We start from the raw sequence: 21,887 nt of genomic DNA on the forward strand, positions 1-21,887 counted from the left end.
AAGTCAGCGCCAGGCAGCAACTGTGGCACCTCAGCCACCTGGGTTGCAAGCCCCAGCCTCCTGGCTGCCTCTCCCGCCTTAGTGCAGCCACCTGCAAACTGCTGTTTGGATGCAGAACCTGTGCTCATTGGCCGAGTCGTTGGCCTGAGCCCCTGGTCAGGCAGCTGCTGGCCACAGAAAAGTTCAGAGGAAATACAGCAATTTGTAGTTATAAAAGTTTTAGTGATTCTGCTTTTTAATTGAACATCTTGAACACTTTATGTTTTCGGAAAATGATCCATGTTCCCAGATGGGTATGAAGTTAAGAGTTTATCTAACAATTTTGTTCAGAGGTTATTGAAGGATGGGTCCAGAAACATTGACATTCGCGTGCAGACCTTTTATTCTTCTGTTTATAAACAAATATTTATTGAGGGCTTCTTATGTGTTTAGCATGGGAATTTTTGTAAAGCAGCTAGTTTACTTTTCACAGTAGTCCTCTGAAGGCAGGCACTATTTTATTTTTATTTTATTTTATTTTTTTCTTTTTCAGCCATGCCCATGGTATGTGGAAGTTCCCGGGCCAGGGAGCAAATCTGAGCTGCAGCTGTGCCCTGTGCCACAGCTGCGACAATGTTGGATTCTTAACCTAGTGTGCCGGGCCAGGGATGGAACCTGAGCTGTCTCAGAGACAAAGCCGGATCCTTGGCCCTCTGCACCGCAGTGGGAAATATTTTAAATCTCCATTTTATAGACTATAACATTGAGACTCACAGAGGTAAAGACATTTGCCCAAGGTCACAGATGTAAAGGATTATAAATCTAGATTAGCTTGTCTATAGAATCCAGGCTCCTGGCACAGCCTGTTGAATACATGTTGTGAGTTAGAATGTGAAGGAATTATGGTGGGTGAATTGGCCACGAAGGCTTTCTGAGAGAGAGGCCCTGAGCTGGTCCTTGAAGGATGCTGAAGATGATTGGGGTGGAAGGGGCAGAGTTGTGCAAGGCATTATGGGAAGGCCCACGGAGTGAGTTAAAAGACCTGGGATTCAGGAATTTGGAGAGGAGCTAGAGGAAGAGTTTTCCAGGTAAGAATGTACATGGAAAGTATGGTGTATGTGGGGAACAGTGAATAGATTTGTCTGATTGAAACAAGTTTTTTTTTCATTTGTTTATTTATTGAACCACAGGCAGTAAATGCACTCCAGGTGCCAGGTGTACAGCCCTGGGCTGTATAAAGGCTAGAAAGATTCAGTCTAACACCCCAGACTTTAATTGTTCCTATAGTATTGGTAGAAAGGTTAGAAAGATAGATTAGGGCCAGCTCTTGAATGGCCTCGGATGCCAGGCTAAGGTGTTTCTATTCACCATCTTTTCCTTTAGAAACTTACTGTTTTTATACCACCAACCAAAGGTTTTTTGGCTTCTCTCGGATCACATTAGCCTTAGCTAGGTATGTGTTATATAAGCTTTAATTGCAGGGTAGCTTGGGGCCCCTCACCACATTTGTAGCTTTTTTTTTTTTTCCAAATGAATTGCTGATTTTCAGGCACCATAGACCAATAACTAAATTGAGAATCAGGACGTGTTAGTGCTGGTTTGCTTCGAACTTATACTGTGACCTTGAGCAAGTTCATTGTCCTTTCTGGACCTCGGTTGCACCATAATAAAAGTGAGAGAATAGAGCTGGGTTAGTTGTTCTCAATGCTGTCAGATTGATGTCCTCTTTTTTTTAATTTAAATTTTATTTTTATTTTTTTATTTAATTTTTTGAGCCATACCCACCACATGTAGACGTTCCCAGGCCAGGGATCAAACCCATACCATAGCAGTGACCTGAGCTGCTATAGCAACAGTGCCAGAGCCTTAACCTGCTGTGCCACAAGAGAACTCCTTGATGTCCTCTTTTAATAACATATGTTTTATAAGTCACCCTTTAAATGTAAAATTGTATTAATAGGTACCAGATCATTAAACCTGTCTTGCACATAGTTTCAGTAAACATAAATACCCTAACTCTAATATAAAGGAGAAATAAAAGGAAATTAACTTTTAATAAAATACTGTGTATTTCAGCATATATTTCAGTCATTGTCATGTACCTCTGTGTATGATCATTGTAAACGTGATATCTATGAATGTAGATAGGTATAAGAATATTGTATATTGGTGGCCCAAATACCACATCTTTCCAAATGATGCCATGATTTTCCGAAATGTTGATTAGGTTTTTTTTTTTTTTTTTTTTTTGCTTTTTAGGACCACACCTGCGGCATATGGAGGTTCCCAGGCTAGGGGTCGAATGGAAGCTGAGGCTGCTGGCCTCCACCACAGCTCACGGCCACGCCAGATCTTTAACCCGCTGAGCAAGGCCAGGGATCGAACCTGCAACCTCATGGTTCCTCGTCGGATTCGTTTCCGACGCGCCATGACGGGAACTCCAGTGTTGATCAATTTGGATGAAGTTTCAAGCCAAATATAGTACCATTTTCCCCTCAATACAATGGTAGTTGCATTCCTGGGGTGTGGGGGGGAAATCAATGTGTATCAAAACCATGTAAAAATACTTTATCTGTAAAATGAAGTTAGAATATAGGCACAGATAATCATAATTTTTCACTCACATGAATGTTGGATGGGGCTTTTGGAAGTTCTTTTCAGTTCTTTTTGTGGGTCTCCCAGTGCATGGCGGGATGTCTGGCGTGCTACCTAGAACCAGTAAGCATCTGCACACTTTTTCGTTATGCCCTCTAGAGGGTGCTGTTCTCCCTGTTGAAAACAACTAGACTAGCTGATGCTCTAGTTGCCTGCCAGCTTGATTCTTTGCTTCCCTGAATATGTTTTTACTTAATGAAACCCATCATGTACTGTGTCTTGAATCAAGAACTCTTGTCCATATTTCTTCTACCTTTGCTTCTTGTGACTTCATTATAAACACCATTAAAGACCTACTTTGTATGATTTTATGAGAATTGCTATGTTTTTATAAAAGATTTTGAAACTCTGGGATATAAAGGTGCAGAAAAATTCGTTAACTTTAAATGGATTTAAAAAATTTGTTCCGGGAGTTCCCGTCGTGGCGCAGTGGTTAACGAATCCGACTAGGAACCATGAGGTTGCGGGTTCGGTCCCTGCCCTTGCTCAGTGGGTTAAGGATCCGGCGTTGCCGTGAGCTGTGGTGTAGGTTGCAGACGCGGCTCGGATCCAGCGTTGCTGTGTCTCTGGCATAGGCTGGTGACTACAGCTCCGATTCGACCCCTAGCCCGGGAACCTCCATATGCCATGGGAGCGGCCCAAAGAAATAGCAAAAAGACAAAAAAAAAAAAAATTTGTTCCACCTTTTTGTTATCCTTTTTGCACTTCCCATTTGGTCCCAAATGTGCCTTTGGATTTTAAAATAATTTCTTATTTTCTTAGGAAGAAGTAATATGTGTTGTAGACTGTTATTTCCAGCAGATGGCAATGTTTGGTGCAAAAACTGCCTGATTTAGCAACTGCAGATTTCCTAGGCTCTCTTTGTATGTAGAAACCAAACTTCATAGTGCCTACTTCAAAGTAGTTCTCCTTTTTCCTTTACATTTAATGCTTTCTTCCAGTTTTATTGAGATATAGTTGATATATAGCACTGTATAGGTTTCAAGTGTACCTCGTAATGATTTGACTTACATACATCATGAAATGCTGACCATAATAAATTTAGTGAACACCCATCCTCTCCCATAGATACAAAATTAAAGAACTAGAAAAAAATTTCTTGTAATGGGAGCTCTTAGTGTTTATACACTTCATAGCTTTCATAGGAACATACAGCAGTGTGAATTGGATTTACCATGTTGTACATTATGTCCCTAGTTCTTACTTATAACTGGAAGTTTGTATTTTTTGACCACCTTCATCCAATTTCTTCTCTCCCCATTCTCCACCTCTGATAACCACAGATTTGATCTCTTTTTTCCTATGAATTTGTTTTTGTCTTTTGTCTTTTTGTTGTTGTTGTTGTTGCTATTTCTTGGGCCGCTCCCGCGGCATATGGAGGTTCCCAGGCTAGGGGTTGAATGGGAGCTGTAGCCTGTTTTTGAAGTATAGTTGATCTTCAACACTGTGTTAGTTCCTGGCACACAACATAGTGATTCGATATTTCTATTCATTTTAAAACGATCACCATGATGTCTAGCTACCATCTGTCACCATACAAAGATGTTACATAATCATTGACTGTATGCCTCACCCTGTACGTTTCATACTCGTGATTCATTTATTTTGCAACTGGAAGTTTGTACCTCTTAATTTCTCTCACTTAATTTCACTCCTTTTTAAAAGGCTTGATATCAGGTAACTGGCTTAAGGCAATGGATGGTTTGGTGAAGAAATGCATGTAATTCAAATTTGGACAAATTAAATCCCGGTTTGCTATAGGAACAATATTTTAATGAAATGGCTAAGGTAAATCCTTTCATCCTTTCATGCAATGACTATCCCTGGATTTATCAGTTCTATAAATTCGGATTTTCTTCAGGTTTAAAAAATTTATTCCCAAACAGCTTCTTAGTACAGGAAAATTGCTAGAATAACACAAAGGACTCCCGTAGTCCCTTTAACCAGATGCCCTTCATTTACTCCATCGTGCCCTCTTCTGTGTGTGTCCATTATCATTAGCCTTTCTCTGAATCTTTTGAGAGCTAGATGCTGTCTGATCACCCCTAAAGCCTCCAGAGTGACTTTTCCCTAAAATAATGTCACTCTCCTACATAACCTAGTGTGCAACTGTGCTAAGCAGCAATCAACATTGGCATTGCATTGCCGGCTCATCCACATCCATCCATTCGAATTTCACCAGCTGGCCAACAGTGTCCCTTTTCCCTCTCTGGTTCATGATCATATCCAGGAGTCCACATTTAGTTTAGTTTTTGGTCTATTCTGGTCTGGACCAGTTCTTTAGTCTTTCCTTGTGTTTCATAGTCTTGAAAAATTTGAAGAGTTCCCGTCGTGGCTCAGTGGTTAACGAATCTGACTAGGAACCATGAGGTTGTGGGTTCGGTCCCTGCCCTTGCTCAGTGGGTTAAGGATCCGGCGTTGCCGTGAGCTGTGGTGTAGGTTGCAGACGCGGCTCGGATCCTGCGTTGCTGTGGCTCTGGTGTAGGCCAGTGGCTACAGCTCTGATTAGATCCCTAGCCTGGGAGCCTCCATATGCCGTGGGTGCGGCCCTAGAAAGGCAAAAAGACCAAAAAAAAAAAAAATTGAAGAGCAGAGACCTTACATTCTGTAGGATGACCATCAACCTGCATCTATCTGAGGGTTCTTCATGAACAGGCTCAAGCCATGTGTTCTTGGCAGGAATACCACAAAATATCACATCAGTAGGCACATAATGTCCACCCGACCTTTCATTCATAGCGTTGACCATGATTATCCAGGTCATCAGGTGTCAACTAAAATCCATTGTTGAACTGAAATTCATTTTAATGAAAATCTATCAGTTTTATTCAAAGCAGAGTGTACATTGGCTTTCTTCATAGCCACGCCCAAATTTCAGGAAAAAATACCTAAAGATACCCAATTTTAAATAATAAGTCGTTTCATGGAGTTTCCCAGAGGCCTAGCTGAGTAAGGATCAGGTGTTGTCACTGCTGTGGCTCAAGTTTGATTCCCAGCCCAGGAACTTCTGCTTGCAATGGGTGAAGGCAAAAAAAAAAAAAAAAAGGTAGTAAGTTGGAGTTCGTTTCTGCTGAGCGGTAACAAAACTGACTAGTATCCATGAGAATGTGGGTTTGATCCCTGGCCTTGCTCAATCAGTGGGTTAAGGATCTGGCATTGCCGCCTACAGTGGTGTAGGTCGCAGACCTGGCTTGAATATGGCGTTGCTGTGACTGTGTCACAGGCTGGCAGCTGCAGCTCTGATTCGACCCCTAGTCTGGGAACTTCCATATGCTGCTAAAAAACAAAAACCAAAAAACAAGTAATAAGTCCTTTCAAACATAACTTGGTCAGTCTGTGCCAGTGTAAGAGCATACCATTAATTTGAAGGGTAATAATATTAATAATTAATGGTTATTAATTAATAATGGTTATTAATCGTTACTAATTAATTGTTATTAATGGTTAAAAATATTAATTTGCTAAGAGCATGCCATTAATTTGAGGGGTAATAATATTAATGGTTGAAATGTTTATTGGGGATTATCATTTAAGATCTTCATTTATTGGGGATAATTAATTAATTAATTTATTTATTTTTTGTCTTTTTTTTGCTATTTCTTTGGGCTACTCCCGCGGCATATGGAGGTTCCCAGGCTAGGGGTTGAATCGGAGCTGTAGCCGCCGGCCTATGCCGGAGCCACAGCAATGCGGGATCCGAGCCGTGTCTGCAACCTACACCACAGCTCACGGCAACGCCGGATCCTTAACCCACTGATCGAGGCCAGGGACCGAACCCGCAACCTCATGGTTCCTAGTCGGATTCGTTAACCACTGCGCCACGACGGGAACTCCTATTTTTTTATTTAATGTGCCCAAAGCATGTAGAAGTTCCCGAGCCAGGGATCGAATCCGAACCACAGCAGTCACACCAGGGAACTCCTATTGGGGATATCTTATAAGAAAGCAATTGAAAGGTTACGTCTGATCATGCATCAGAGAAACAGCTGGTGGTTATATTTTCTTATGTTTTATTCACTAGTGAGAAGTACAATACTAAAGAAATCTTTTATAAACTTGTTGGTAAAACATTTCAAAATAGCATACAAAAATGTAAAATATTAGAATATTTGATAAGAAATAATGACTGAAATTGAATATGGTTTTCTAATGAAACAAAATACACTAATAATAAACCTATTTGCTAGAGGTGGATTTGGTGAGTTGCAGTGAAGCAAGTTGTCTTTTAGTTCAATTTATTTATTTATTTAGTTTTACATTTCACTGGTGTTGACTTACAATGTTGTGTTAGTTTCAGGTGTCCAGCAAAGTGATTCAGTTATGCATATACATACATCCATTCTTTTTCAGATTCTTTTCCCGTATAGTTTATTACAGACTGTTGAGTAGAGTTCCGTGTGCTGTACGGTAGGTCCTTGTAGCTCATCCATCCCAATATGTAGTAGCAAGTATCGGTCCATCCCAACCTCCTAATTCATCCCCTCCAGTGTTTCCCCTTTGAAAACCACAAATTTGGTTTTGAAATCTTGGAGTAGTTCAATTTAAACAATAATATTGATAATACTTGTATGTGGTGAAGACTTCACACCGTATGGAAAATGTGTAAGTGAAGTTCTCTCTCCCCTTCCTAAGCCCGCCCCCCAATTTCTAGTCTCTCCCTCCCAAAGTATAACCATTATTTTTTCTTTCAGAAAAATGTTTGCATCTCCAAAACATACATATATTTGGGGGTGGAGAATAGAATCTTGCTGTACATATTTGTCTTCCTATATACTTTTCACCTCTTTTTTCACTTAATGCTGTTTCATAGACAAGCACCACTTATAGATGCATTTCATTCTTTTTAATGGTTGCATAGTATTTCTTAGCATGGATTACCATAGTTTGGTCATGTGCTTTTATGTTTTTGTTTTTAGGAAAACAAACATATCAAGTGGGATTCTAGATGGGATTACATTTTGGAGTCTATGCCTCATCCCCACATCCAGTGGCTTAGGTAAGCACTTTATGAAATAAAGAATAAGCAGCTTCATGGAGTTCCTGTTGTGGCTCAGTGGTTAACGAATCTGACCGGCGTCAATGAGGATGCAGTTTCGATCCCTTGCCATGCCCAGTGGGTTAAGGATCAAGTGTTGCTGTGAGCTGTGGTGTAGGTCGCAGATGGGCTTGGATCCTTTGTTGCTGTGGCTGTGAACTTCCATAGGTCTTGGGTGTGGCCTTAAAAGGCAAAAAAAAAAAAAAAAAAAAGGAATAAGTAGCTTCAGGGCAGGAAATATATATATACACACACACACACACACATATATACATATATATTTTAAAAATTATTTTGTCACCAGTGATGTTCTTTTTCTTCCAGTTTTATTGAGATGTAATTGACATACAGCTATGAAGTGATGATCACAGTAGGTTTAATGAACATCCATCATCTCATATAGATACAAAATTAAAGAAATTAAACATAAGTTTTCAGAGTTCCCCTTATGGCTCAGCTGTAACCAGCCCAACTAGTATCCATGTGGACAAGGGCTCGATCCCTGGCCTTGTTCAGTGGGTTAAGGATCTAGCGTTGGGGTGCAGATGCCACGTTGCTGTGGCTGTGGCGTAGGCCTGCAGCTGTGGCTCTCATTCGACCTCTAGCCTGGGAACCTCCATATGCCGTGGGTGTGGCCCTAAAAAAGACAAAAAAAGTCACCTTGTGATGAACTCTTAGGATTGAATGTCTTATCGATCTTGGCATGTAATGTAGTGTAGCAAGTATAGCAGTGTAATTACATTAACCATGTTGTACATTACACCCCTAGAACTTATTTATCTTTTTTTTTTTTGTCTTTTTAGGGCCGTACCCACTGCATATGGAGGTTTCCAGGCTAGGCGTCCAATTGGAGCTGAAGCCAGTGGCCTACACCACAGCCACCGAAATGCGGGATCTGAGCCATGCCTGCAACCTACACCACAGCTCATGGCAATGCCAGATCCTTGACCCACTGAGTGAGGCCAGGGATCGAACCTGCGTCCTCATGGATGCTAGTCGGGTTCATTAACCACCAAGCCACGATGGGGACTCCAAGAACTTATTTATCTTATAACTTCCTTCATCCTAATCCCCCTCCACCCCCTATCAGAGGTGATCTTGGGTGACATTTTTTCTTCTCTGTGGCTAACTTTTCCTTTTGTTCACCTCTGCATGTACACAAAGAAAAAGAAAAAGGCAAATGTATTCTAAATACACTAATATTTATGCTGAAGGGCAGGAAGAACCCAAGATGTCATAGGGATGTGATGTCTGCATGTAGAGAACAGTGCCTGGTGGGAAGGAGACGGGGTAGGGCTGTGGCAGTGGACACTGCAGAAGATGGAAGGCAAACAGGAGAGACGCTTTCCTTTGCGGGGTCCGAAAGTCTGAGCAAACGAGAGTGTAGGAGAAGCAGTAGCCGGCTGGGGTAGAGGAAGGTCAGGAAATGCTGAAAGACTGGGAAGAGGGCAGAGAAAGATGGAGAGATTACGTGTGAGGAAGCGGAATGGTTTGAGTGGCCATTTATTTATTTATTTTGGGGGGGCGGGCGAAGGACACAGAAAACAGGCTCTTCCTTGCCCTTTATGACAGGCACACGGGGTCACCGACACTCAGCCCCACGTGTCGTAACGAGCGCTCATTTGATCAAGGCAGGTCATAGAGGACTGTGTCGAGGCCACGTCTGTGCGTGAGGGACCACTCACTCTCCAGGCATATGCTTTTGCCTCCCTCTTAGGAGGCCAGGCACTAGCGGAGGCTCCGAGACACGGTGGCGAATAGAGCAGACAGGCTGCTACTCGCAGGAAGCTTACATTCCGGGGAGTTCAGAGTGAGAGGATGTGATTCCTGAGGAATCTCCAGGAGGCTCAAACCACAGAGAGAGAAGTCCGTCTTGACTGTGGAAGGAGCGAATGATTTCTCTGTGCCCTTGAGGGATGGAGCAGTTGAGGCCGTGACGCCTGGGGTGTCATGACGTGCTGAGGATGAGAGTCGAATGTTCAGTTAGTAACTCAGGAGATTAATCAGAGAAGCTGATGAAAAACAGGTGCACCTGTACGTGTGTGTGTGTGTGTCTGTGTGTGTGTGTGTGTGTGTATACACGTATACGTATGTGTATATAGTCTTCTGTTCCCTGTTATCCTCAGACCCTGGCAAAGTCTTTGTTTTGGGCAGAAGAAGACTGATGAAAGATGTGATGCTCTGAGTATGGTCTTCTGAGGTGATGGTTTTCCTTATATTGCCATTGCCTTTAAAATGAGAATAGTGGGAGTTCCTGTCATGGCGCAGTGGAAACGAACCCGACTAGGAACCATGAAGTTGCGGGTTCGATCCCTGGCCTCGCTCAGTGGGTTAAGGACCTGGTGTTGCCGTGAGCTGTGGTGTAGGTCGCATTCGTGGCTTGGATCTGGCGTTGCTGTGGCTGGGGTGTAGGCCGGTGGCTACAGCTCTGATTTGACCCCTAGCCTGGGAACCTCCATATGCTGCAGGTGCGGCTCTAAAAAGACAAAAACAAATAAATAAATAAATAAAATGAGAATAGCGCCCCCTCCTCCTCCACCGCCTCCTCCTATTTCTGTGCTAATTCCCCCTTCTTCTCTATCTCCATCTCCTCTTCCTTCTCCTCTGCCTCATCATTATTATTATCATAGTGTAGTTTTTCTGGAAAATCTTCTGTGTGAGCAATAGTTCAGGTCCCATTTTGTCACACCTCCCCAGAACTCTCTTCGGATAAAATTTATTTAGGTGGTGTCTTCGGATAAAATTTATTTAGGTTGTGAAAGGGAAGGGCATCCAGACAGATTGTGGGGCTAATCTCTAGCAGTATCACATGTTTATAATGTAACAATACATGTAGTTTACTTTCTGTCACAAGTTAATTTACTTAACGACATTTAACAGACATTTTAGGTATCTTCATACTGGCATTTTTCTAAAACAGTTCTGGCCTTTTCATAGATTCTGGTGAAACTTTTTCTGTTTGTTTGTTTCCTTTTCTTTTTTAGAGCCGCACTCTTGGCATATGGAGGTTCCCAGGCTAGGGGTCGAATTAGAGCTGCAGCTGCCGGCCTACACCACAGCCACAGCAATGCACGATCCGAATCGTGTCTGTGACCTACACCACAGCTCATGGCAACGCCAGATCCTTAACCTACTGAGCAAGGGCAGGGATCAAACCCACATCTTCATGGATGCTAGTCAGGTTCATTACCACTGAGCCACAATGGGAACTCCCTGGTGAAACTTTTATGATGTGCTGCTTCGGCTGGGTAGTGGGATGGTAGACCGTCTTGATTTTGATTTGGGCATAGTTTTAAAGATTCAATTTGGGAAACCATATGTAAGAGCTGGTAGGTGAGTGTCCCATGAGGGTCTTACTCTAAAGCTTGATAAAGACTTGGTAAACTTAAAAGCCTTTGGACTGGAGTTCCCATCGTGGCTCAGTGGTTAACGAACCCAACTAGTAATCCATGAGGTTTCAGGTTTGATCCCTGGCCTCCCTCAGTGGGTTAAGGATCCAGTGTTGCTGTGAGCTGCAGTGTAGGATCCAGTGTTGCTGTGGCCGTGGTGTAGGCCGGCAGCTACAGCTCTGATTCAACCCCTAGCCTGGGAACCTCCATGTGCTGCAGGAGCAGCCCTAAAAAACAAACAAACAAACAAACAAAAACCCTTTGGTCCATCACCTAAAAAGTCAGTCAGCCATCAATTTGACCTTGATTCCTGAACTTCCGTTCTCAGTTTCATGTTCTGGAACTAAGTTTGTGTTTCTGGTCTATTCATTTACCCTTGTTTTGTTTTCCCTCGTTTCCTTTCCTTTTCTTTTTTCCTCTCCTCTCCTTTTTGTTCTTTTTTCCCATGTGGGTTATTACAGAATATTGAGTGGATTTCCCTGGGCTACAGCAGGGATTCTATTCTATACGTAGTAGTGTGTATATGCCAATCCCATGCCCCCAATTTATCCCTCTCCCCCACTCTTTCCCCTTTGGTTGTCGTAAGTTTGATTTCAAAATCTGTGCGTCTGTTTCTGTTCTGTGGAAAGGTTCATTTGTGCCATATCTTAGATTCCACATCTAAATGATATCATACGGTATTTGTCTTTCTCTTTCTGACTTATTTCACTTGGTATGAGAATCTCTAGGTCCATCCATGTTGCTGCAAATGGCTGTGATAGAGGTTTAAGTTCATTTAACATGTTGACGCGTTCAGCCTTTGATCCAAGTTTAACCTTAGAAAACGGATCAACATAATGATAATTCAAATGTCTTTCTTTTTACTGTTCAAATAAGGAACCAGAGATTTAACGTCTCTTTTTCCTTCTTTACATTTTCTAGTATAATGAATTCCTTTGTTATCATTCTATTCTTATCTGGAATGGTGGCTATGATGATATTAAGGACTTCATAGAGATACTATCAGATATAATCAGATGAGTTTTTCTGTAAGTAAAAATGTATATGTTTGATTCAGAAAATATTTGAGTGCCTGCTCTGCTCAGTTCTCAATGTTATCTTTCTATTTAGAGTATAACACCTTGAATACAATACACTTTTTTCTGGAATACAAGGCACTTTTGGTGTCTAGTAAGTTTTCATATGCTGAATATTGTTGTGTAGAGTGTTGTGTAGATTCCTTAAAAGTATAGGTAAGTTTATTATAGAGTTATTTGCTATCAACTCTTTGGTTACATTCCTTTTCATGTTTCTGAACTTTCAAAATACCATTTTTTAAGATTTTCATTGGAGTTCTCTTGTGGCACAGTGAATTAAGGAGTGGTGTTGTCTCTGCAGTGACTTGGCTGCTCTGGCGCAGGTTCAGTCCCTGGACAGGGAACTTCCATATGCCGTGGATGTGGCAAAATAATAGTAGTAGTAGTAATAATAATAATAATAATAATAATTAGGAGTTTCATTAGTTTGGAGCGTGAGGTAAATGTATGAAACTTTGCAAAATACTACAATTTAGGGTAAATTTAGTTTTGTCTAATTTATACTGTTTTTTGACTCTTGTAATCATTTGTGTATTGATGAATTTTTAATTTCTATAGAATTGGTTGAATTTTTTCTCTATGTTAAATCATTTTTTTAAGGTCACACCCACGGCATATGGAAGTTCCCAGGGTAGGGGTCAAATTGTAACTGCAGCTGCCGGTCTGTGTCACAGCCACTGTAACACCGGATCTGAGCCACATCTGTGACCTATACCGCAGCACCTGATCCTTAACCCACTGAGCAAGGCCAGGGATCTAACCTGGATCCTCATGGATGCTAGTTGGATTCTTAACCCCCAGGCCACAACAGGAACTCCCTTTATGTTAAATCATTTTTTGTTGTTGTTGTTGTTGTTGGTATTTCTTGGGCCGCTTCCGCGGCATATGGAGGTTCCCAGGCTAGGGGTCCAATCGGAGCTGTAGCCACCGGCCCACGCCAGAGCCACAGCAACGCAGGATCCGAGCCGCGTCTGCACCCTACACCACAGCTCATGGCAACGCCGGATCCTTAACCCACTGAGCAAGGGCAGGGACCGAATCCGCAACCTCATGGTTCCTAGTCGGATTCGTTAACCACTGCGCCACGACGGGAACTCCAAATCATTTTTCTTTCTTCATGAAATCAAGCCAGTTTATATAATTAACACACTCCATCCAATGCAAAACTTAGAGTAATCATTTACCTTCTAGAGACCTATCCAAAGTGAGCCACTGGTTTTTGGTTAGTTCATCTTTAGAGGAAAATTCATTTTTTTGTCTTTTTAGGGCTGCACCCATGGCATATGGAGGTTCTCAGGCTTGGGGTCCAATCAGAGCTGTAGCCACCGGCCTACACCACAACCACAGCAACTCGGGATCCGAGCTGTCTTTTCAACCTACACCACAGCTCATGGGAACACTGGATCCTTAACCCACTGAGTGAGGCCAGGGATCGAATCAGTCCTCATGGATACTAGTTGGGTTTGTTACCACTGAGCCATGATGGGAACTCCCCAAATTGACTTGTTAGGTATTTCAGATGTCAATGATAATTTCAAAATTCAGTTCTTAAGGTTATATTTTCCTGAAACCAAGTCTCACTTTGATGAGTTTTTTTTTCCTTTACCTTGAGTAAAAGGAAACAGAAGGGAATTTTTTTTTTTTTTAATGTTGCATTCACGACATATGGAAGTTACCTAGGCAGGGATTGAATCTGAGCTGCAGCTGTGACCTACACTGTAGCTGTGGCAATGCTGGATCTTTTAACCTAAGCAGGGGATCAAACTTGCTCCTCTGCAGGGACCCGAGCTGCTGCAGTTGGATTCTTAACCCACTGCACCACGGCAGGAACTCCCAAAAGGAAATGTTTATGGGAAAAATGATTTGCTCTTTGTGGAATGACTAGTGGAGTAGGGAGTGGAGAGATGTATTGTTTAGTTTTTATTTAAACAGTGAGATTAAAGGCTAAATCTAATTAATGATTTAAACAGTGAAATTAGAGACTAAACTGAAAACATATCATTTGCCTTATATTGAAAATCAGACCTTTTCATTAAGGAGAAAATGTTAAAAATTAGCTAAGTGGATAACATCTGAGAATTTCCTTGTATGCTGTTTTATAAAAATGTCTTAATAAGGTTGTCTTTATAGTAAAGTCCTGTGTGCTTTTGAGGCTATTATTATTATTATTATTATTTTTGTCTTTTTGCCATTTCTTGGGCTGCTCCAGCGCATATGGAGGTTCCCAGGCTAGGGGTCGAATCGGAGCTGTAGCCACCGGCCTACGCCAGAGCAGAGCCACAGCAACGCGGGATCCGAGCCACGTCTGCAACCTACACCACAGCTCACGGCAACGCTGGATCCTTAACCTGCTGAGCGAGGCCAGGGACTGAACCCGCAACCTCATGGTTCCTAGTCGGATTCGTTAACCAGTGCGCAACGACGGGAACTTCCTTTTTGAGGCTATTATTGTCACTGGTTTGATATTTCTTTTTTGTCTTTGTAGGGCCACACACATGGCATATGGAGGTTCCCAGGCCGGGGTCCAATCAGAGCTGTAGCTGCCGGTCTACACCACAGCCACAGCCACAGCCGCAACAGATCCAAGCCACATCTGTGACCTACACCACAGCTCATGGCAACGCCGGATCCTTAACCCACTGAACGAGGCCAGGGATCGAACCCTCGACCTCATGGTTCCTAGTCAGATGCATTTCCACTGCGCCACGATGGGAACTCCCTGATATTTCTTTTTTTGTGCCTTTAGTTCTGGCCTGTCTTGGTTTCCCTTCCCCTGCCAATCGAAGTCTTTAATGACCTGTGCTGTTTTGTCATGGGTCCTTCTGGGAACCTCTGCTGGATACGTGTCTGCTAAAATGTATAAGAGCAAGCATTACAACTCTTTATTTTGCTGGTAAGTTGCTGTGTTTAATGTAGCAATGAAAAAGCTATAAAATTCAAAATTCAAAAATTGCATGGGGAATTTTAGCTGATCTGTCAAAATGTAATTGTGTCTTGGTTACTATAAAGTCTTTGTGAAGTGGACTAAATCAAGTTGCTCCAGTAACTATTTGGTCCTTTACTTCCTCAGCATCTAGAGGTGTTAAGTGGAAGATAAATTTTTTTTTTTTTTTTTTTTGTCTTTTGTCTTTTTGTTGTTGTTGTTGTTGTTATTGTTGCTATTTCTTGGGCCGCTCCCGCGGCATATGGAGGTTCCCAGGCTAGGGGTCGAATCGGAGCTGTAGCCACCGGCCTACGCCAGAGCCACAGCAACGCGGGATCCGAGCCGCGTCTGCAACCTACACCACAGCTCACGGCAACGCCGGATCGTTAACCCACTGAGCAAGGGCAGGGACCGAACCCGCAACCTCATGGTCCCTAGTCGGATTCGTTAACCACTGCGCCACGACGGGAACTCCTGGAAGATAAATTTTTTGCTGACGGCACTGCTGTGTCCTGGCTTAGTATCTCATGTTCTCTTTTCTCTATGCAATTATACTCTTTCTTATACTTTTGGAAAAGTCATTGTCCATGAGAATGAAGAATAGAAACAAGATGAATGACCACTGTGTTTTCTGTGGCTGCAGCATATTCTTTTTCTGGGGCAGCTGCGTTATTTTCATCTTTTGGTACCTCTTAACCCTGGTACGAGGAGATGGCAGTGGGGCCGTGGTATTCAATTTTGATCTTTGTTTTGAAGAAGGTTTCACAAATGCTCATCTCAGTTATGCATCTTGCCTTGTGTGTCATGTTAGAGTGGTGGCAGTTTTTTTTTCTTTTTCTCTTTATGGCCGCGCCTGCAGCTTATGGTAGTTCCCCAGCTAGGGGTCGAATTGGAGCTTCAGCTGAGGCCTGCACCACAGCTGCAGCAGCCTGGGATCCCAGCAGCCTCTGCAACCTTTGCTGCAGCTTGCAGCATCGTGGGATCCTTCTTCGTGAGGCCAGAGATTGAACCAACCCATATCCTCACGGATACTACTCAGGTTCTTAATCTGCTGAGCCATGCTGGGCACTGCCATGGTGGCAGTCTCTGCACCACGTTGTTATTCTGCGTGTCCTTGCCTTCAGTGACTGTTTCTTCCTGTCTCACCTAGCTACTGCAGTGTCATTAGTAACTACTGTCCCAAGGCAGAGTCAGGGTCAGGGTGGGAGTGGGGTGGGGCTGCGCAGTGGCTCCTCCGGTCCTCTAGTTATAGAGATGCAGAGTCACCGTGTTCAAGGTCACACAGGAAGTCAGTAATGGAGCCCAGGCCATCTGTAACCCAACGCACCCCTTGCATCCCACCCAGTGCTCTTCCCATGATACCCCGCAGATAAAGTGCTGCCTTAGGGTTTTATCTCCAAATTCTTCTTAGTCTGCACGGGCTGCTGTAACAAAGTACTGTAGACGAGGTGGCTTAAACAAGAGGCTAGGTGGCTTAAACTAGGTGGCTTAAACTGTGAGAGAACATCTCACAGTTCCAGGGGCTGGGAAGCCCAAGGTCGGAGCATCAGCAGGGTCTGGTCCTGGCAAGAGCCCTCTTCCCAGTTGCTGACGGCCACCACCGTCTTGCTGTGTCCTCACACGGCAGAGGAAAGGAGAGCGCACGCGCACTCTCTGGTGTGTTTCTTAGAAGGACACTGATGCCATCCCCAACGCCCTACCCTCACGACCTCATCTAAACCTAATCATGGAATGGAGTCCCTGGTGACTCAGCCTGTTAAGGATCCGGCATTGTCACTGCTGTGGCTCTGTTTACTTCTGTGGCACAGGTTCTAACCCTGGCTTGGGAACTTCCCCATGCCATGGGGCGCCCCCCCCCCAAAAACACCTAATTACCCCCTAAAGGCTCCGTTTCCAAATACCATCACATTAGAGAGATTAAGCCTTCAACATATGAATTTAAGGGGACACAATTCAGTCCATAGCATGTTTCATTAAAACAAAATCTTTCCCGGAGTTCCTGTTGTGGCTCAGTGGTTAACGAATCCGACTAAGAACCATGAGGTTGTGGGTTTGATCCCTGGCCTTGCTCAGTGGGTTAAGGATCCGGCGTTGCCGTGAGCTGTGGTGTAGGTCGCAGACGCGGCTCGGATCCCGCGTTGCTGTGGCTCTGGCGTAGGCCGGCGGCTGCGGCTCCGATTCGACCCCTAGCCTGGGAGCCTCCACATGCCGCGGGTGCGGCCCTAGAAAAGGCAAAAAAAAAAAAAAAAAACCCCACAAATTCTTTCCCTGATATGTTCTGAAGGGCAGGTTTTTTGTTTTTTTTTTGTTTTTTTTGTTTTTAAAGGAAAAAGCATTGGATGATGTCTTAATTGTTATGTGATCCTAGAAGTGTGTCGTGATAGTGGAAGTCTTGTGGAGTTCCCGTCGTGGCGCAGTGGTTAACGAATCCGACTAGGAACCATGAGGTTGCGGGTTCGATCCCTGCCCTTGCTCAGTGGGTTAACGATCCGGCGTTGCCGTGAGCTGTGGTGTAGGTTGCAGACGCGGCTCGGATCCTGCGTTGCTGTGGCTCTGGCGTAGGCCGGTGGCTACAGCTCCGATTCAACCCCTAGCCTGGGAACCTCCATATGCCGCGGGAGCGGCCCAAGAAATAGCAACAACAACAACAACAACAACAACGACAACAACAAAAAGACAAAAGACAAAAAAAAAAAAAAAAAAAAAAAAAAAAAAAAGGAAGTCTTGTAATGAACGTTATACATGGTAAATTCAGTTACATTATGTACTAATTTGTGACAAAATGAGAGCGAATGCTCTGTGCCTGTATAATGCCATACAAATGCAATGCAGTGATAGAGGATCGAGTCCCCAGACTTGTCATCTTTTATCTCCATGCGGCTCGTTTCGTCTAAACTCAAGGGCAAAGGGTGATATCATTGAAAGGACTGAACATTACAAGTTTGCACATCAAACACATGTACCACAGAATCTTTAGCTTATTGAAACTAAGGACAAGGCGTTCCCCTCCCCTGAGCACCTCGAATAGTGCCATCTGCCTTTTCTATAGCTCTTTTCAGGGGAACTAGAATGGGTGGTCTTTCCTGAGGTGAATGCTGTAATATATTTTTGTTGGAAAGCAATGTCCTTGACAGTATTTCAGATATTTGTTGCTTCAAGTTCAAGACTCAGATGAATCCGAAATGGAATAACTTGGGCAACAAAGGACCATGTGCAAACGTCGTTATGCTGGATTGTAACAGAAGGGCTACTGCGTGCAAGAACTCATGAGTAACCATCTACTCTCCTCTCCATTATTGAGTTACTCGTTCGACATGTTTATTGTGTTTTTTGTTTTGTTTTTGCTTCTTCCTATATTTAATGCATTATGCTAGGCACGGGAGAGGAAATAAATGTAAATCTCCCCTGAAACTGCCTTCGTGGCTTAAGATGAATAATAATGGCCCATTTTTCATCAGACAGATGTTCCATCTTATTGTAAAAAGAAGTTACGTCATTGAAATAGAAAATGTAAAAGAATTAGAATATGCTCTGTCACCAAGCTTGATGAGCCAAATTGAACAATTAATGTCTGAAAAGCATTGGCATTGGCAGTGCAGTGTGAGTTGTTTTTATCGTGTTTTCTATGGGATCAATTTTGTAGAATGTTTTACACAGAAAAATTTAAAAATTAAAGTAGTAGTCCGTGACACCATGGCTCAGGGCTGCATGGACTATGAAATGATACAGTGTCAAATGACAGTTTTGTGAAAATAATTCAGAAACATTTGTTGTGAGCCACACAGGAAGTCCAGTTTTTTTTTTCTTTTTAATTTGAAAAGCTACCGTTAACAGCCTGTCTCCTGGGTGGGTTGCTGGGTGGTTGGGGGACAGGAGCGTGAAGGAGACTATTTTATACGTACTTTTCACTGTCTGTTTCTTTTTTACTTTTCACATTATATACCTTATGCATGTTTTACCTATTTTTATTCTATTTTATTTTATTTTTGCTTTTTTTAGGGCTGCACCTGTGGCATATGGAGGTTCCCGGGCTAGGGGTCAAATTAGAGCTAAATCTGCCGACCTGCTCCACAGCCACAGCGATGCTGGATACTTAACCCACTGAGGGGAGCCAGGGATTGAACCTCGTGGATACTAGTCTGGTTCTTTACTGCTGAGCCAGAAGAGGAACTCCTACCTATTTTTAAATAATTTCATTATAAACAACAGTAAGAACAACTCATAACCACATGTTGAAGTGGAGAGGTAGCATTAGAGGCTGTCAGCACAGGCTTTAGAGTCACACACACACACACACACACACACACACACACCCTACAATCTTTACACATTGGGGTTCATTTCCCAGTTCTGCCTCTTTCTAATTAATGAGGCCTTGAGCAGGTTGTGAATAATGCTGCAGTGAACATTCGAGTGCAGCTATCCTTCTGAGATCTTCTTTTCCTCTCCTTTGGGTGTATATACCCAGAAGTGGGATTGCTGAATCATGTGGTAATTTTATGTAAACATTTTTTTGGAAGCTCCATACTGTCTTCCATAGTGCCTGTACCAATTTAGAGTCCCACTAGCAGTGCACAAAGGTTCCTTCTTCTCCACATTCTTGCCAACACTTGTTATCTGCTGTCTTTTTGGTGATGGACATTCTCATAGGTGTGAGGCGATATCTCATTGCAGTTTTGATTTGCATGTCCCTGATGACTAGTGATACAGAGGACCTTTTCAGGGTCTGTCCTTTCCCCATTGAGTATTCTTGGCTCCCTTGTCAAATATTAGTTGACCATAAATGCAGGGCTTTATTTCTGGGCTCTTGATCCTGTTCTATAGGTCTGTATCTAGTTTTATATCAGCCCCATACTATTTTGATTACTGTGGCTTTGTAGTATAGTTTGAAATCAGGACACGTGACACCTCCAGCTTTATTTTTCTATCTCAAGATTGCTTTGGCTATTTGGGGTCTTTTTTAGTTCCATGTAAATTTTAGGGTAGCTTTTTCTATCTCTGTGAAAAATACCATTGGAATTTCTCAGCTGCTAATCTACTGATCTAATTTTTGTCTCTATGGACTTGCCTATTCTGGACATTTCATATAAATGGAATCATAAAAAAATATGACCTCTTGTGTCTGACGTCTTTCACTTAGAATAATGTTTTCAGAGTTCATCCATGTTATAGCGTGTATCACTACTTAGTTCCTTTTATGATTGAGCAATATTCCATCGTATGAATACACCACTTTTTATCTATTTATTGGTTGATGGGCATTTGGGCTGTATTCACCTTTTGGATAATATGAATGATGTTGCTGTGAACATTTGTATGTGATGTTTTAAGTGAACGTATGCTTCCAATTCTACTGGCTAGATACTAGGTGTATACCTGGGAATGGAATGGCTGGGTCATACGATCGCTGTGCTTACTATTTTGAGAGACTGCCTGCCTGTTTTCAAAAGCTGTTGTACCATTTTACATTCCCACCAGCAATGTAGGAGGGGTCTAGTTTCTCCACAGGCTTGCCAGCACTTGATATTATCTCTGTTTTTGATTATTTATCCATCCTAATTGTTACAAAGTGGTATTTTATTGCATATTTAATTTCATATTTAATTTACATGTTTTAATGAGTAACGATATTGAGCATCTTTTCATGTGCTTATTGGTTATTTGCCTATCTTCTTTAGAAATATGTCTATTCAAATCCTTTGCCCATTTCTAAATTGGACTGTTTTTCTTTTTTATTGCTGAGTTGTAAGAAATATAAGAGTTCCTCATATATTCTGGTTACTAGATGCTTCTCAGATATATGATTTATAAATATTTTCTTCCATTCTGTGACTTGTTATCTCAGTTTCTTGGTGGTATTCTTTGAAGTGCAAAAGTTTAATTTTTTTTTTGATCTTTTTAGGGCCGCACCCGAAGCATATGGAGGTTCCCAGGCTAGGAGTCGAATTAGAGTTGTAGATGCCGGCCTATGCCACAGCCACAGCAATGCCAGATCTGAGCCATGTCTGCCACCTACACCACAGCTCATGGCAACGCCAGATCCTTAACCCACTGAGCAAGGACAGGGATCGAACCTGCGTCTTCATGGATACTAGTCTGAGTCATTTCCACTGAGCCAGGACAGGAACTCCTCATTTCTGTATCCTTCACACTGTGTAACTGGGTGTCTTATATGAAGTATTAAGTGTTTTATAAGGAGTAAGTGCTCAGTAAATGATTTAATCATGTCAGTAATTTAAAATGCAAAACAGATTCAGTTTCCTAGTTCCCTTAGTAGAACTGAATGCAGTTTAAAAGCAATAAACCAGACAAGATACACAGAACATATTTCTCTCAAGTGGTTTAGAGGCTCTCGTAGGTAGGTCCTGGGATTCTTGTGTCTCGGAGTGTGCTAAGTGCAGAGAGAATTTCAGTGCCTCATGGTATGTAAGTGGACAATGTAAAAATGGATTTGAATCTAAGTGGAGAAGTGGTTAAGCTAATGAACATATATGCTCCCTAAGAGAAACCGAAGAAAGTAAAATTATTAAATGATGTCCTTTTCCTGCATGGAACCCCAAAAGTGGTAGGTGGGAAAGGGAAGAGTCAGCACAGGTCGATGGGTGTGTACCCAGCCTTTATAATTGGAAGAAGAAAGTATGAATTCCAGCAGACCATATTAGCTAAATGACTGTGGATAAGTCCTCTAACCTTTCTGATTGTCCATTTCCTTGCCTGGAATGCTTGTGTAAGCAAGTTGTTTAGAGAAGTAACTGAACTAATGGAGTGTGACATTGTTTTGTAGGCTACAGAGCATATTTGGTCACGTTTTTTTTCTGTGGTCCCATGTT

At 42.5% G+C, this 21,887-nt stretch overlaps 1 long non-coding RNA gene across 7 annotated transcripts in view; it reads left to right on the forward strand.

Moving 5' to 3' along the window:
* Nucleotides 1–21,887, forward strand: part of LOC102165590 — a 90,201-nt gene that overhangs the window by 40,289 nt on the left and 28,025 nt on the right. For 5 of the 7 annotated variants that reach the window (XR_002340642.1, XR_002340646.1, XR_002340645.1 and 2 more), the window contains 2 exons: nt 7,551–7,630; nt 14,881–15,027. This is a non-coding gene — a long non-coding RNA (uncharacterized LOC102165590). Of the gene's footprint in view, nt 1–7,550; nt 7,631–11,979; nt 12,087–14,880; nt 15,028–21,887 lie in introns of all 7 variants that reach the window. The other 2 variants (XR_002340643.1, XR_002340641.1) reach the window with 2 other exon arrangements.

This window comes from Sus scrofa, chromosome X (assembly GCF_000003025.6).
Source record: "Sus scrofa isolate TJ Tabasco breed Duroc chromosome X, Sscrofa11.1, whole genome shotgun sequence".
In the NCBI taxonomy this organism is placed as follows: domain Eukaryota; kingdom Metazoa; phylum Chordata; class Mammalia; order Artiodactyla; family Suidae; genus Sus; species Sus scrofa.